This window comes from Hippopotamus amphibius, chromosome 16, assembly GCF_030028045.1.
Source record: "Hippopotamus amphibius kiboko isolate mHipAmp2 chromosome 16, mHipAmp2.hap2, whole genome shotgun sequence".
NCBI classification, from domain to species: Eukaryota; Metazoa; Chordata; class Mammalia; order Artiodactyla; family Hippopotamidae; genus Hippopotamus; species Hippopotamus amphibius.
In genome coordinates, this window is record NC_080201.1 from 32,295,129 (window position 1) to 32,309,984 (window position 14,856).

A 14,856-nucleotide genomic window follows, 5' to 3' on the forward strand; every position below is an offset into this window, starting at 1 on the left:
TCTAGGCATTTATTTACATTGAGATTGTTTAAAATAAATCTAATTGTGACAAAACTTCAAATTCCTGAAGACTTACGTCTCCCTTAAAGCTTCTCTTCTCAAAGGTATAGGCAAAATATTCCCCATTTACTGAAATGGGAAAAATTTTATCTAAAATGGTTAAAATAAAAGGTTTAATGTTAAAGGAGTAAACCTTCAACTACTGGTCCTATGTTACTTATTTCCTAAGTGTTCCTACAGTGCTTCTAACTACATGACAAGTAGATAGTACAGAATTTGACAAGGTTTACTAGCTTAATACTAGTAAAATTTTGTGACCGTAACTAGGTGAAACTACACTGAAATAGTACTAATTAATTTTCCAATAGCGTACCGCAGAATTTCTATCATCAGCTTGTCTGTTTCAGCTTAAACGAAAGTGATTTTAGGTTGGGAGACAGACTTAATTACAACAGTTAACAGAACCAAGATACAAAAGAATCTCAAGAGAATGGATCGAATCTAATAATTTTTAACTATGGGGTTCTGTTTTCAGTGCAGACAACCAACTCTACAGGTACATTCAGGCTGCAAATTCTACCGGTCAGGCCGGAGACATAAATGAGTGAAGCTGGCCAGAATAGAACTGTGACTAGCTAAAAAGTACAAAGGAGCAGCCACCAGTCAGCTTCAGTTAACTGTTTCTAAGTTATAAAGAGGAATTGGAAATCCATCCAGATTTCTTTGGGAAATTCCCTGATTTTTAAATGTTGATAACTAATCCACACTCTTTATATAAAATGCTCTTAGACAGAAAACTCAATATTATAAATATATAAACTCTCCGTATACTATTATAAATATACGAACTCTCCATATACTGTCTGAAATTAATGTGGTCTCAATAAAAAGTCCAATAGTTTTATTAGAGGCAGATAAGGTATTTCTAAACAGAAGAAGAGCAAGGCCAGGAAAAGATCTGAAAAGGAAGGACAACCAGGAAGAACTCATCCTACCAAATATTAAAGCATTATAAAATTCCATTTATCAAAACACTGTGGTATTGACACATGAGAAGCCATACAAATACAATAAAAAGTAACTTAGTATCTCAAATTGGGGGGAAATGAACTATAAAATAAACAAGACAATTGGAGAGCCACCCCCCCAAAAAACAGAGTTAGATCCACACCTTGTTCTCAAACCAAGATAAATTACAAATGGATCAAAGATATAAATTCCAGAAATGAAAAACCATGAAAATATTAGAAGAAAACATGGATAGATTCACCTTATTTTCTATTTATGGGATAAAATCTAGATGTCATTAAAGAATCACTAATTAGATTATACAAATAACTTTATGAAAAGATTCATAAATAAGGGAATTCCCTGGTGGTCCAGTGGCTTTCATTACCGAGGGTGCAGGTTCAATCCCCAGTCAGGGAACTAACATCCCGTAAGCCACAGTCCAAAAAAAAATCATAAATTAGATTACGAAAAAAAAAATAGCAAACTGAGAAATATCTGCAACTCTTTTACTGATGAGGTGCTCCTTTTTTTTTTTTTTTTTTTTAAGGCTGTGTGGTGTGGCTTGTGGGATCTTCCCTGACCAGGGATTGAACCCTGGCTCCCTGCAGCAGATGTATGGAGTCTTTTTTTTTTTAATTAATTAATTTATTTATTTATTGGCTGTGTTGGGTCTTTGTTGCTGCTCAGGGGCTTTCTCTAGTTGTGGTGAGTAGGGGCTACTCTTCTTTGCAGTGTGTGGGCTTCTCATTGCTGTGGCTTCTCTTGTTGCGGAGCATGGGCTCTAGGCAAGTGCGCTCCAGCAGTTGTGGCACATGGGCTCAATGGTTGTGGCTCACGGGCTCTAGAGCACAGGCTCAATAGTTGTGGCACACAGGCTTAGTTGCTCCGCGGCATGTGGCATCTTCCTGGGGCAGGGATCGAACCCATGTCCCCTGCATTGGCAGGTGGATTCTTAAGCACTGCGCCACCTAGGAAGCCCAATGTATGGAGTCTTAACCAATGGACAGCCAGAGAATTCCCTGAGGTGCTCCTTTTTTATTAAGATTTCCTATAAAATACTAATAGCCTAATAGAAAAATGGGCAAAGGATACCAAGTCAGTTCATGTTCTCATTCAAAATAAGAGAATGTCCATCAGAACCACACTGATGTACCATCTTTCAACTATCAGAGTCACAACGATTCCAAAGTCTAGTAACACATATTAGTGAAGTTGTTGGAAAAAAAATACTCTCATATGACTGCTGTGAAGTCTAAAATGGCAAAACCTCTAAGGAGAGAAATTTGCCAATACCCATAAATATTTCAAGTGCACATACCTTTTGACTGAACAAATTCCCTTCTAACAATTTATTCTATAAATATGTTCATGTATGAGTGAAATGGCAGATACAGGTATTTATGGCAGCATTATTTGCTCCAGCAAAAGACTGAATATAGCCAGGATGTCCATCAACAGGATGCTAATTAAACAAAATATTATATTCACTTGTGCTGGTCACACCAAATCTGGGTATAATATTCAAGCCCGAGTGTCTAATTTAAAGAAGAATACAGAAAAAAATGGGACATACTCAGACAATAGCAAGCAGATTTGGTGAAGTTACTTGAAACCATGCTTCCCAAAGCTTCTCTTCTCAGTCCTCGCCTCATTTCAGATCTCTTCCCTGGGTAAGCTCATCCTCTATCATCACCATGCTGACAACCTTAAAATTTTTTATGTTTAGTATTATCTTTCCAGCTGCCTCCTGGACTTCCCCACAAGTATAAACTCAATAGGTCCAAAACCAATCTTTCTTCTAAAATCTTTCTCCTACATGCTTTATTTGGCTAATCACATTGTATCAATAAAACCGACCTTTCTGCCCAAAGTATTTCCCCACTGTAATCTATCGTGCACACTGTGACCAGAGTTAAGTTTTGTAAAACAGAGATTTGATGATGTCACTTGTCAATGGAAACCTATTGTTACCTAATGCCAACCATATGCCCTTTAATTTTTTTCTCATCTCCAGTCACCACCCCACCATCTCTCCACATCCTCTACAATCTAATCATACCAATCTACTTGTTATCTTTCTAACATGTCCTATTGTTCTCTTTCCACACTATTACTCATGCTATGTGTAGGACCTCAAATGGCAGTTCTAGAATGATAGGTACCAGAAAACTATCGGGGAAATTATTCTGGCTAAGTATAAGAAAGGTATTTGAAACAGAGTTATCCAAAGACAAAGATAATGAGTTCCTTATTACTAAAGTTACATATTCAAATTTCAAACAGGCTAACCAAGACCTCAACAGAGATTTTGTAAAGAGGAGTCCAGGAGCATATCGGTAACTGACTAGATAAGACTTCAAGTTCCTTCTGATCTTGATATTTTATGAATCCTGGCACTTGAGAACTCCTGGTTTTAATGTAGTACTTCAAAGTTACTTATTAGTGAGTTTCAACAAGGTTTATACCAATCGTTAACTGATCTAAGAATTTCATAGTAAGTACCTCAAATCTGAAGATGATATGAAATTGTGAAAAATTGGGAATTTAAATATACTTCAAAGTAATCCTAATAAACTGGGGGGGGGGGATAATCCTATTTAAAAAATAGGATGCAGTTCAATACTAGGAAGGTTAAATTCTCAAGTTGATATAAATCTAGAGACTAAATATTGTTCACTTCGAGTATAGAATGAAAAATTATTCACAAGGCACAAATTAAACACAGAGAAAAAATGGAAATAAATAGCTAACCACAGTCTAAACATGCATCCTCAACACAGCTTTAGGAAAACAAATATAATAAAGCTATTAGAAAGAATATACTACCTTATAACTGTAGGAATATACTGTATTATATGTATGTGCCAGAACATACTCCTGCTATATTAGTTAGATGGTTACTATAGTCTTAAGCAAAATGAGAAAAGTTTTAATAGAAAAAAATGAGCAACACTGTCAAAATTAAAAATTTCTGTACTTCAAAGGATATCAAGAAAGTGAAAAGAAAACCCATGGCAGAATGAGATAAAGGGGGTGGCAATAGGAGAAAAATTTTGCAAATTATATATCTGATAAGGGACTTGAATCTAGAAAACGTAAAAAAATTCCTACAGCTTAACAGTAGACAAATAAACCAATTAAAAACTGAGCAAAGGATCTGAACAGACATTTCACCAAGAAGATATACAAATGGGCAATAAGCACACGAAAATACACTAAAAATCATTAGTCAACAGGGAAATGCATATCAAAACTATAATGAGATACCACTTCATATCTGCTAGGATAGGAGGAAAATAATAAAAGAAAATAACAAGTATTAGTGAGGATGTAAAGAAGCTGGAATTCTCATATACTGCTGTTAGAAATGCAGTCACTTTGAAACACAGTTTGGCAATTCCTCAAACAGTATATACCCAAAGAAATTGAAAGCAAGGACTCAGATAGATACCTACACAACAATGTTCACTGCAGCATCATTCATGAAAAGAGGAGACAACCCAAATGTCCACCAACTGATGATGAAATAAAATGTGGTATACTGATATAATGGAATATTATTTAACAATAAAAAGAAATTAAGTACTGATACATGCCAAAACATGGATGAATTTTGAAAATATGCTAAAAAAAGAAGCCAGTCACAAAGGACTACATATCATATGATTCCATTTATATGAAATGCCAAGAATAGGCAAATATATAGAGACAGAAAGTAGATTAGTGGTTGTCGATGGGCGGGGTTAGAAGGATTGGTGAGTGTTGGATACAGGTTATGGTGATTCTTTGGGGAACAATGAAAATGTTCTAAAATTACTTGTGGTGACAGATACTTAACTGTGAATATACTAAAAAAAGTCACTGAATTATACACTTTGGGTGAATTATTTAGTATCTGAATTATATCCCAATAATGTTATTTTATAAAGAAAAAATTATATGGGCGAAATTATTTTGAGTCTTCTAATTTTCTGTTATATCTTTTAAATAAGGATAAAGGTTATAGTAGTCAAAAATTTATTTTCTTCAACCTAATTATCGACTAATTTTACTTGGCAAGTATTTGCAAGGCAGATTTTTGTTTCGGAGAAAAAATAAAGCAAGTGAATTCACTTTGATTTAGTCAAGTTACAATGGAAGTCTGTTAGTCTTCTCAAATAAAATATTTCACCTGTTGAATGTAATTTTGAAACTAAGGCAATGTTAAAATAAGCAAGTAATGGTAAATACAAATTATACTCTTGTAAAATTTTAAATAAGAACTCTAGGATAAACACAGTTTTTAAATGACTCAAGAAATATGGCTTTTGAAAATAAATGATTGTGATTATTTTAATCAAAATTTAAAACTTCAATTAAAAATGAAACTAAACCCATCCTTACTTATTCTGTCACAAATGATAAAACCTGTTGCCTATCCTACACAACTTGGTATCAGGTGTTATAATGCATATTAAAATATTTTCCATACCAATGCAACATTTTTATTTTTTAAAAGGAAGTCCAGAAACTCTGAGCAATAAATATTAATTGAGAGACTTCCTAGGTGGCGCAGTGGTTAAGAATCTGCCTGCCAATGCAGGGGACATGGGTTGGAGCCCTGGTCCAGCAAGATCCTATGTGCCTCAGAGCAACTAAGCCCATGCACCACAACTATTGAGCCTGCGCTCTAGAATCCTTGCTCCACAACAAGAGAAGCCACCACAGTGAGGGGCCTGCTCACCACAATGAAGAGCAGCTCCCACTCGCTGCAACTAAAGAAAGCCCGTGTGTAGCAACAAAGACCCAGTACAGCCAGTAAATAAATATAAAAAAATATTAACTGAAAGGGTGTAAATATTAAGTTAGTATGGAATCAATATTGCCCTTCAATGATTTAGAGCTGACCCTTTAAACGGTAACAAGGACTGCCAAGTTCTATACCCAACAAGGGTTAAAGTAGAGTAGCAACTGTAATCCTTCCATTCAGGTTTTTATATTCATTTCTAGATCTACCTTTCTCTCCTCTTCTGAGTACCTTACTGATAGGATACAGATACTCACATACCAGAATAACAATCTCCCACTCACAAATTATTTCTGATCAAATTCCCAACCACATTACAAATAAATCTGAAAATCACAGAAGATGTTACTTTTTCTTTTTAATTTCCTCTAACTGCTCTAGATTTTTTTTTAACTTCAATATGTTTGGTTTTTCTAACAAGTAGTAAAAAGTTAATACTCTCTTTCCTCTGCCTTCCTTTCCCACTCCTACCTGCTGAAGGACACTGCAACAGTCACTCTTGCTTCTTTCTCCTGAGTCATCATTTATTCTCATTCTACTAGATCATTTGCATAGGCATACAAACAAGCTGTTATTATAACTTAGGAAATAACTAAAATATATACAGAAAAGGAAAAAAGGGAATCAGAATGGTACACTACAAAAAAAACAACAATATAAAAAAAAGCAGGATGAATGGAGGAATGAAGACCATGTAAGACATAAAAAAGCAAATAGCAAAACGAAAGAGATAAGTTTTTCCTTATCAGCAATTACTTTGAATGTAAATGAAGTAAATTCTCTAATTAAAAGGAAGATACTGGCAGAATGGATAAAAACAAAAACAAACACATGATCTATCTACATGTAATCTACAAAAGACTCACTTTAAATACAAAACCACAAAGAGGTTAAAAATGAAAGGATAGAAAAAGATATCCCATGTAAAAATAATCAAAAGAGAGCTGCACTAGCTGTATTTTTATCAAACAATAGCTGTTAAGTCAAAAAGGTTACAAAACACAAAGAAGAACATTACATATTGACACAGAGTTCAATCCATCAAAAATACATAATAATTATAAACATATATGCACCTAACAATAGAGCCACACAATTTATGCAGCAAATATACACAGAATTGAAGGAAGGAACAGAGAGTTCTACAACAATAGTTGGAGACTTCAATATCTTATGTTCAATAGCGGATAGAACAACCACACAAAAAATCAATAAGAAAATAAAGAATTCTGAACACTATAAACCAATTAGACCTAAAATATATATATAAAATACTCCACCCAACGATAGCATAGTATATATTTTTCTCAAATGCACATGAAACATTCTCTAGGATAGACCATACAGTAGGCCACAAAACTTTTAATACATTTAACAAGATTGAAAGTATACAAAGTATCTTTTTCATCCTAATGGAATAAATCTGGAAATCAGAAGCAAAACTGTTATACAGAAATTAAACAAAACACTTTAAACAACCAATGCATCAAATAAAAAGTAAGGGAAACTAGAAAATACTGTCAGATGAATGAAAATGAAAACACAACAATAACAAATCTAAAGAGATGCAGCAAGAGCAATGCTCCAATGGAAATTTATATCTATAAATAACTACATTAAAAAAGAAAGATCTGAGATCAATAATCTAACTGTACACCTTGAGGAAATAAAAAAGAAAAGCAAACAAAGCCAAAAGCAGCAGAAGGGAAGGAATAACAAAGATTAGAGATAAGTGAAATAGAGATAAGGAAAGCAACAGAAGAAAAAAAAAAAATCAATGAAATCTATCATTAGTTCTCTGAAAAGATCGACAAATTGACAAACTTTTAGCCATGCTGGCTAAGAAAAAATACAGAGGATCCAAATTATTTAAAGCAGAAACACAAGAGAGAACATTAATACAGACTTTACAAAATAATGATTATAAAAGGATAATGTGAACAACTGTACACCAACAAACTGGATAACCTAGATGAAATGGACAAACTAGCACACAAACTACCAAAACTCACACCAAAAGAAATAGAAAATCTAAATAGATCTATAAGAAGTAAGGAGATCGAATCTGTAATCCAAAACCTCCCAACAAGTAAAACTCTAGGACCAGATATCTTTAATGGTGAATTCTATCAAATACTTAAAGGATTAACACCAATCTTTCTCAAACTCTTCCCACAAAAGTGAAAAGATGGGAACACTTTCTAACTTATTCTGTGAGGTCAACATTACCCTGATACTGAAGCCAAAGACATTACAAACAAAACAAAAACAAAAAACCCAACCAAAGACTAATAACCCTTATGAATACAGATGAAGAAATCATCAACAAAATACTAGTAAGCCAAATAAAGCAGATTATACACATACATATACACACATATACAACATATACATCATGACCTATGGGACTTATCCTAGGTATATAAAGGTAATGAACATACAAAAATCAATCAATATCATATATCTTATTAAAAGAATGAAGAAAAAAGCACATTATCATCTCGATGAAGAAAAAGTATTTAACAAAATCTAACACTCTTCCTAATAAAAAAAAAAAAACACTCAGTAAGACAGGAATAGAAAGGAACTTCCCCGATTTGATAAAAGCCATATATGAATAACTTACAGTTAACACCATACCCAACGGTGAAAGAATGAAAACTTTTGTGCCAATATCAACAGCAAGACAAGGATGCTCACTTTCACGACTTCTATTCGACACAGTACTGGAAAATTCAGCTGGACAAAATAGGCAAAAAAGTAAAATAAAAGATATCCAAAGTGGAAAGAGAGAAGTACAACTATCTCTATTCACAGATAACATGATCTTACAGAAAACTATAAACAACACACACATACACACAGAGCTAATAAACAAATTTAGCAAAAATGCAGGATACAAATCCATGCAGAAGAATCAGTTATATTTCCATAAGATAGCAATCACCATTCCAAAAAGGAAATGAAGAAAACAATTCCATTTACAATAGCATTTACAAAAATACTTAGGAATAAATTTAATGAAGGCCATGTAAGATGTGGACACTCTAGACAACAAAACACTGCTGAAAGGAATTAAAGTATATCCATCTAAATAAATGGGAAGACATCCTGTGACTAACGAAATCTAAATAAATCAAAGACATGAATTAGAAGACATAAATTGTTAAGATGACAATACTGCCCAAAGTGACCTACAGGTTTAACGCAATGCCTATCAAAATCCCAGCAATGTTTTTTTCACAGAAATTCATATGGAATTTCAAGGGACCCAGAACAGCCAAAACAATCTTGAAAAAGAACACAGTTGGAAGACATTCTTCCTAATTTCAAAACTTACTACAAAACTACAATTATCAAAACAGTGTAGTATTGGCATAAGGACAGACATACAGACCAATGGGATGGAACTGAAAGCCCAGGAATAAACCCTCACATCTATGGTCAACTGATTTTTGACAAGGATACCAAGAAGGTTCAATGGAGAAAAAGAAATCTCTTCCACAACTGATGCTGGGAAACCTGAAGAGCCACCTGCAAAAGAATGAAGCTGAACCCTTACCTTATACCATATATAAAAGTTACCTTATACCATATATAAAAGTTAATTCAAATAGATCAAAGATCTAAATTTAAAAGCTAAAACTCTAACATTCTTAGAAGAAAACATGGAGGCAAATCTTCAAGACTTTGGTTTTGGCAATGATTTCTTAAATATAACACTAAATGCATGGGCGAAAATAGAAAAAAATACATAAACTGGACTTCATAACAATTGAAAGCTTGTGCATAAAAGGACAGTATCAAGAGAGTGAAGACAACTCACAAAAGGAGAGAAAATATCTGCAAATCATATCTAACAAAGGTTTAATACCCAGAATTTATAAAGAATTCCTACAACTAAATGCTGTAAAGATAACCCAACTTAAAGGAATGGCCAATAAAAACATGAAAAGTTACTCAATATCAGTCATTAAGGGAATGCAGATCAAAATCACAATGAGGTATTTCATACCTACTAGAGATGCTATAAAATAAAGTATCAATCGTTGAGGAGAATGTGGAGAAACTGAAACCTTCCTACACTGCTGGTAGGAATGTAAAATGTATACAGTCATGTGGAAAAGAGTGTGGTGGTTCCTCAAAAAGTTAAACTTAGAATTACCATACGACCCAGCAATTCTATTGCTAGGTATACACTATACATCCAAAAGAATCAAAAACAGGGACTCAAACAGATACTTACACAGCAATATTCATAGCAGCATTATTCACAATAGCCAAAAGTTGAAAAAACCCAAGTGCCATCCACTGATAAACAAAATCTGGTATAAACATAAAATGGAATATTATCCAACCACAAAAAGGGGATGAGAGTCTGATACATGCTACAACAGGAATGAACCTTACAAACACTGTGCTAAGTATAAATGGCAGACACAGAAGGCAAGATGTTGTGTGATTCCTCTTATACAAAATATCTAGAATAGGCAAATTCATAGAAACAAATATGAAAGGTTACCAGGGGCTGGTAAGAGGGGGAATTAGGGAGGTATTTCTTAATGAGAATTTGTGTTTGGGGCGATGAAAAAAATTGGAAATAGTGGTAATGGTTGCACAACATTGTGAGTAGAAATGCCACCGAATTGTATACATTGTTTAATATGGCAAGTTTTATGTTTATTTTATATATATATATATATAATATATATATAATCACACACACGAAAAGCCAAGCATGCTCCTTCCTCAGGGCCTTTGCACTTGCTGAATACACTCTTCCCTCATTTCATATAAATTCTTTTCTCAAAAGTAACTTTCTTGGTAAGGTCATTCCTGACCAACCTATCCTAAAATGTCATCATTCTCCTCCAATACCTCACATCTCCACCTTCCCACTTTTGCCTTAGTATTAGCTAACATTCTATATATTTTACATATTTACCTTGTTTAAAACTTATGTTCCCCAGAAAATGTAAGTGCTAAGAGGTCAGAAATTTATCCTTATCATATGGTAAGCAGTCAAAAAATACTTATTCAGGGCATATACACACAAGACTTTCTATTTGGGTGGGGGGAGAAGGAATGCTATGTAAGGCAGAAACTGTTTTTGTCCTTTTAAAAACTCTTATGTGAAACTTTCTAAAAAATGGCATTCGTGGTTATCTGGAGATTAAGCTTATGACCCATTTCAAAATATTTTAAATTTTTTTCTTCCAGTTTTATTGAGATATACTCAACATACAGCACTGTGTAAGTTGAAGGTGTACAGCACAATGATCTGACTTACATACATCATGAAATGGTTATCACAGTAAGTTTAGAGATTATCCACACATCTCATATAGATACAAAATTGAAGAAATAGAAAAAAAAATTTTGTGATGTGAACTCAGGATTTACTGTCTTAACAACTTTCATATATAACATACAGAAGTGTTAATTCTATCATGTATATCACATCCCTAATACTTATTTATCTTAAACCTTATCTTGTACCTTTCAATGGCCTTCATCCAATTCCCCTCCCCCCAGCCCCTACTCCTGCCTCTGGTTACCACAAAACTGACCTCTGTTTCTATGAGTTTGTCTGTATGTTTGATTTTGAAGTATAATTCACCTGCATTATATTAGTTCCTACTACACAACACAGTCTTTTTCTATACATTTCAAAACGATCACCATGACAGGTCTAGTTATGATGTCACCATAGAAGATATTACTCAGTTATTAACTATATTCCCCACACTGTACCTTTCATACCAGTGACTCATTTATTCTGCAACTGGAAGTTTGTACCTCTCAATCTCCCTCACTTTTTTCTTTCCTCCCCCTACCCTCTTTCCTTTGGCCTGTTTGTATCTATGACTCGTTTCTATTTTGTCATGATTTTTGTTTTGTTTTTTAGATTCCACATACAAGTAAAATTATATGGTATTTGTCTTCCTCTTATTTCACTTAGCATAATACCCCCTATATCCATGTATGGTGTTGCAGATGGCAAGACTGCATTCTTTTGTGTATATATATACCACATCTTTTTAAATCTATTCATCTATTGATGGGCACTTGGGTTGCTTCCATATCTTGGCTATTATAAGAAATGCAGCAAGGGGGCTTCCTAAGTGGCGCAGTGGTTAAGAATCCGACTACCAATGCAGGGGACACGGGTTCGATCCCTGCTCCAGGAAGATCCCACATGCCGCGAAGCAACTAAGCCCGTGAGCCACAACTATTGAGCCCATGTGCCGCAACTACTGAAGCCCACGTGCCTAGAGACCGTGCTGCACCACAAGAGAAGCCATGGCAATGAGGAGCCTGCATACCACAACAAAGAGTAGCCCCCACTCGCCGCAACTAGAGAAAGCCCGTGCACGCAGCAATGAAGACCCAACACAGCCAATAAATAAATAAATAAATTTATATTAAAAAAATGCAGCAAGGAACATAGGGGTGCATGTATCTTTTCAAATTAGTGTTTTTGTCCCCAAAACACAAAATATTTTAAAGTTTTAACTGCAGTAAAATATACATAAAATTTACCATCTTAACCATTTTTAAGTGTACAGTTCAGTAGTTTTAAGCATACTCATTGGTGTGCAACCAATCTTTAGAATTTCCTCATCTTGCAAATTTGAAATCCTATACCCATTTATTTAAACAACTCCCCATTCTCCTTCTTCCAATCCCAGCCCCTGGCACCAATTCCAACTATCATTCAATTGTTTCTAAAGAATCTGACTACATTAGATACTTTATATAAGTAAATTTATACAGTATTTGTGTGTGTGTGTGTGCGCGCGTTAAGTGGCTTATTTCACTTAGTATAATATGTTCAAGGTTCACCCATGTTGTAGCATGTGTCAGAATTTCCTTCCTTTTTAAGGCTGATAACATTCCATTGTGTATTATGGCCCATTAAAATTTTTTTCCAGTATTTTTCAAGTTCTTTTTCAACAAGAAGCGTCATATGCTATAGAATCTACCCTTTGGTAGTACACTTAGCTATTTTATGGGAAGCAGAGTAAAAGATGTCTGGATACCAAATCCCAAACTATGACCCAATTATCAGTCCTAACCTGCTTAGAAAACTTCTAGCCAAAATACTGTACTGTGAAACTTAATTCTTTAAGATGAACATCAACTGTGTCTCTGCTTAACTTACCTGATAGTTACCTATAAGCCTAAACAGACATTTTCAAAGTAGACTGAACGGATCCAAAAGGGAAATCTCCTTACCCAACATTATAGACTAAAACCTATTAGTATTACTTGTTTTGCCCTTATCAGGAGACCAAAATTCTAATCTCTGGAACTAACTGAATGTGTGACAACATACTTAATCCTCTGGTCCCCCAGTTACCTTGTCAATGGCAGGTTTTGACTGAATGCTTACGAAGGTGTTTTATAACTCAACACTGTGTACTTGGTTTATTTTCTACTCACATATTCACAAAACACCTACCCCAACCAAACTAGAGATACCAAGAAAAAAAGCTTAAAATCCTCATTAAGGAATAAATGCAAGGAAGATAGAAACTAGTGGGCTCTATATTCTAAAATAAAAGCTTGTGAGATTTAACTTTAAAGAAAATCATTATATTTTCCTCTTGAAGACATCAACCATAATGTTCTATACCTAAAATTATATATATATATAAATTACGTTAAAGAAGACTGTTCTATCCTTCTACTATTTATAGGAGTATCACTGTTCTCATTTAAAATAATTTTCCAGCTAATACGACCTTAACATATAACAACATGAATACCAGGAAAAACTAGAACTTAACAGAAAAATAAACTAGTTTGTAATAGTTATCCAGAAGGACATCCTTCAAAATTATTCCCAGTAGACAATTTAAGATAATTTAAGTTGCTTTATTAATGTACAATATACAAAATCATCACAGAAGCCCACATGGTAAGAAGCTTACATGTTATGTATTCCAATCTCCATTATATTTGTTTATACAATTGTATTAAATCCCAGACTTATCTCTGTTCTATGTACACTTGGTATGTTTCAGATTAATCTAACTTCATTAGGTATCTATCCAGCTGATTAATTATAAAATAAATTAGATCACTAGTCAGTAAGAAAAACATCTGGCAAATGCCAATCAGCCATGGCATAGCTGAAGGAGCTCAGTCGTGAGTTCAAATTCTAACTGCCATCTCTAAGCTGTATAATCCTTAGTGGTTCTTTGAAATTCTGTCTTTTTCCTCACCCGACCATCTTCCCTGCAGGGTTGTTGCAGAGTTCAGAAGAATAAAGTCTAAAATACAGTAAGTGCTCAATACACATGTATTTCCCTCTCACTGACCTGTAGAATTAGAACATATATCAAGATTCTATGTTGCCTTGCAAGAAAAATTACTAAGAGCCTGTTATATGTGATTGTACTTAGTTTCCAACTCATTTAAAAAATATTTATACTAACCAACAGTATCATCACATGCCTAAATTCATCTTTGCCCTCCCAATATATAGAATTGCTCATTTTATTCACTGGCTAAAGATATCAACTCCTCTCCACCCATTTTTGCTTCTGTTCCCCCATGGGTAATCCATGACTTAACCACACTGACATGTTGCTTGAATTCATCAAATTTTCTCACATCTCCAGTGATACATACAGGAAGTTCTCTTCACCTATAATGTTACTTCCCACCCCCATCCCCAATTCCTCCACTTCATAATGTTGTTGATATTAAACTCAAGTTCTACCATCTCTAGGAAGCCAGTACACACACACACACACACACACACACACACACACACACACACTCACTCTGGTCCTTTAGAAAGGTTAAACCTTCATTTTTTTTATTTTTATTTTTTACTTTTTTGGCCATGCCATGTGGTATGTGGGATCTTAGTTCCCCAACCAGGGATGGAACCCATGCCTCCTGCATTGGAAGCATGAAGCCTTAACCACTGGACCGCCAGGGAAGTCCCAAGCATTCATTTTTTGTATTCCACATTTTACACACTGCATTATCATTCTTGGTCTACTTGTCTGCCTTCCCTACTAAACAAGAGGAGGGCAGAGAAT

At 34.4% G+C, this 14,856-nt stretch overlaps 1 protein-coding gene across 15 annotated transcripts in view; it reads right to left on the reverse strand.

Moving 5' to 3' along the window:
• CHD9 (chromodomain helicase DNA binding protein 9) overlaps window positions 1-14,856 on the reverse strand; it is a 172,801-nt gene that overhangs the window by 149,754 nt on the left and 8,191 nt on the right. For 4 of the 15 annotated variants that reach the window (XM_057713158.1, XM_057713159.1, XM_057713160.1 and 1 more), the window contains exon 1: window positions 8,424-8,503. The exons of 4 other annotated variants lie outside the window; for them this stretch is intronic. The gene's annotated coding sequence lies outside the window, so the exon portion shown is untranslated. Of the gene's footprint in view, window positions 1-8,423; window positions 8,508-14,856 lie in introns of those variants that run through there. 7 more of the 15 variants (XM_057713166.1, XM_057713162.1, XM_057713165.1 and 4 more) reach the window with 3 other exon arrangements.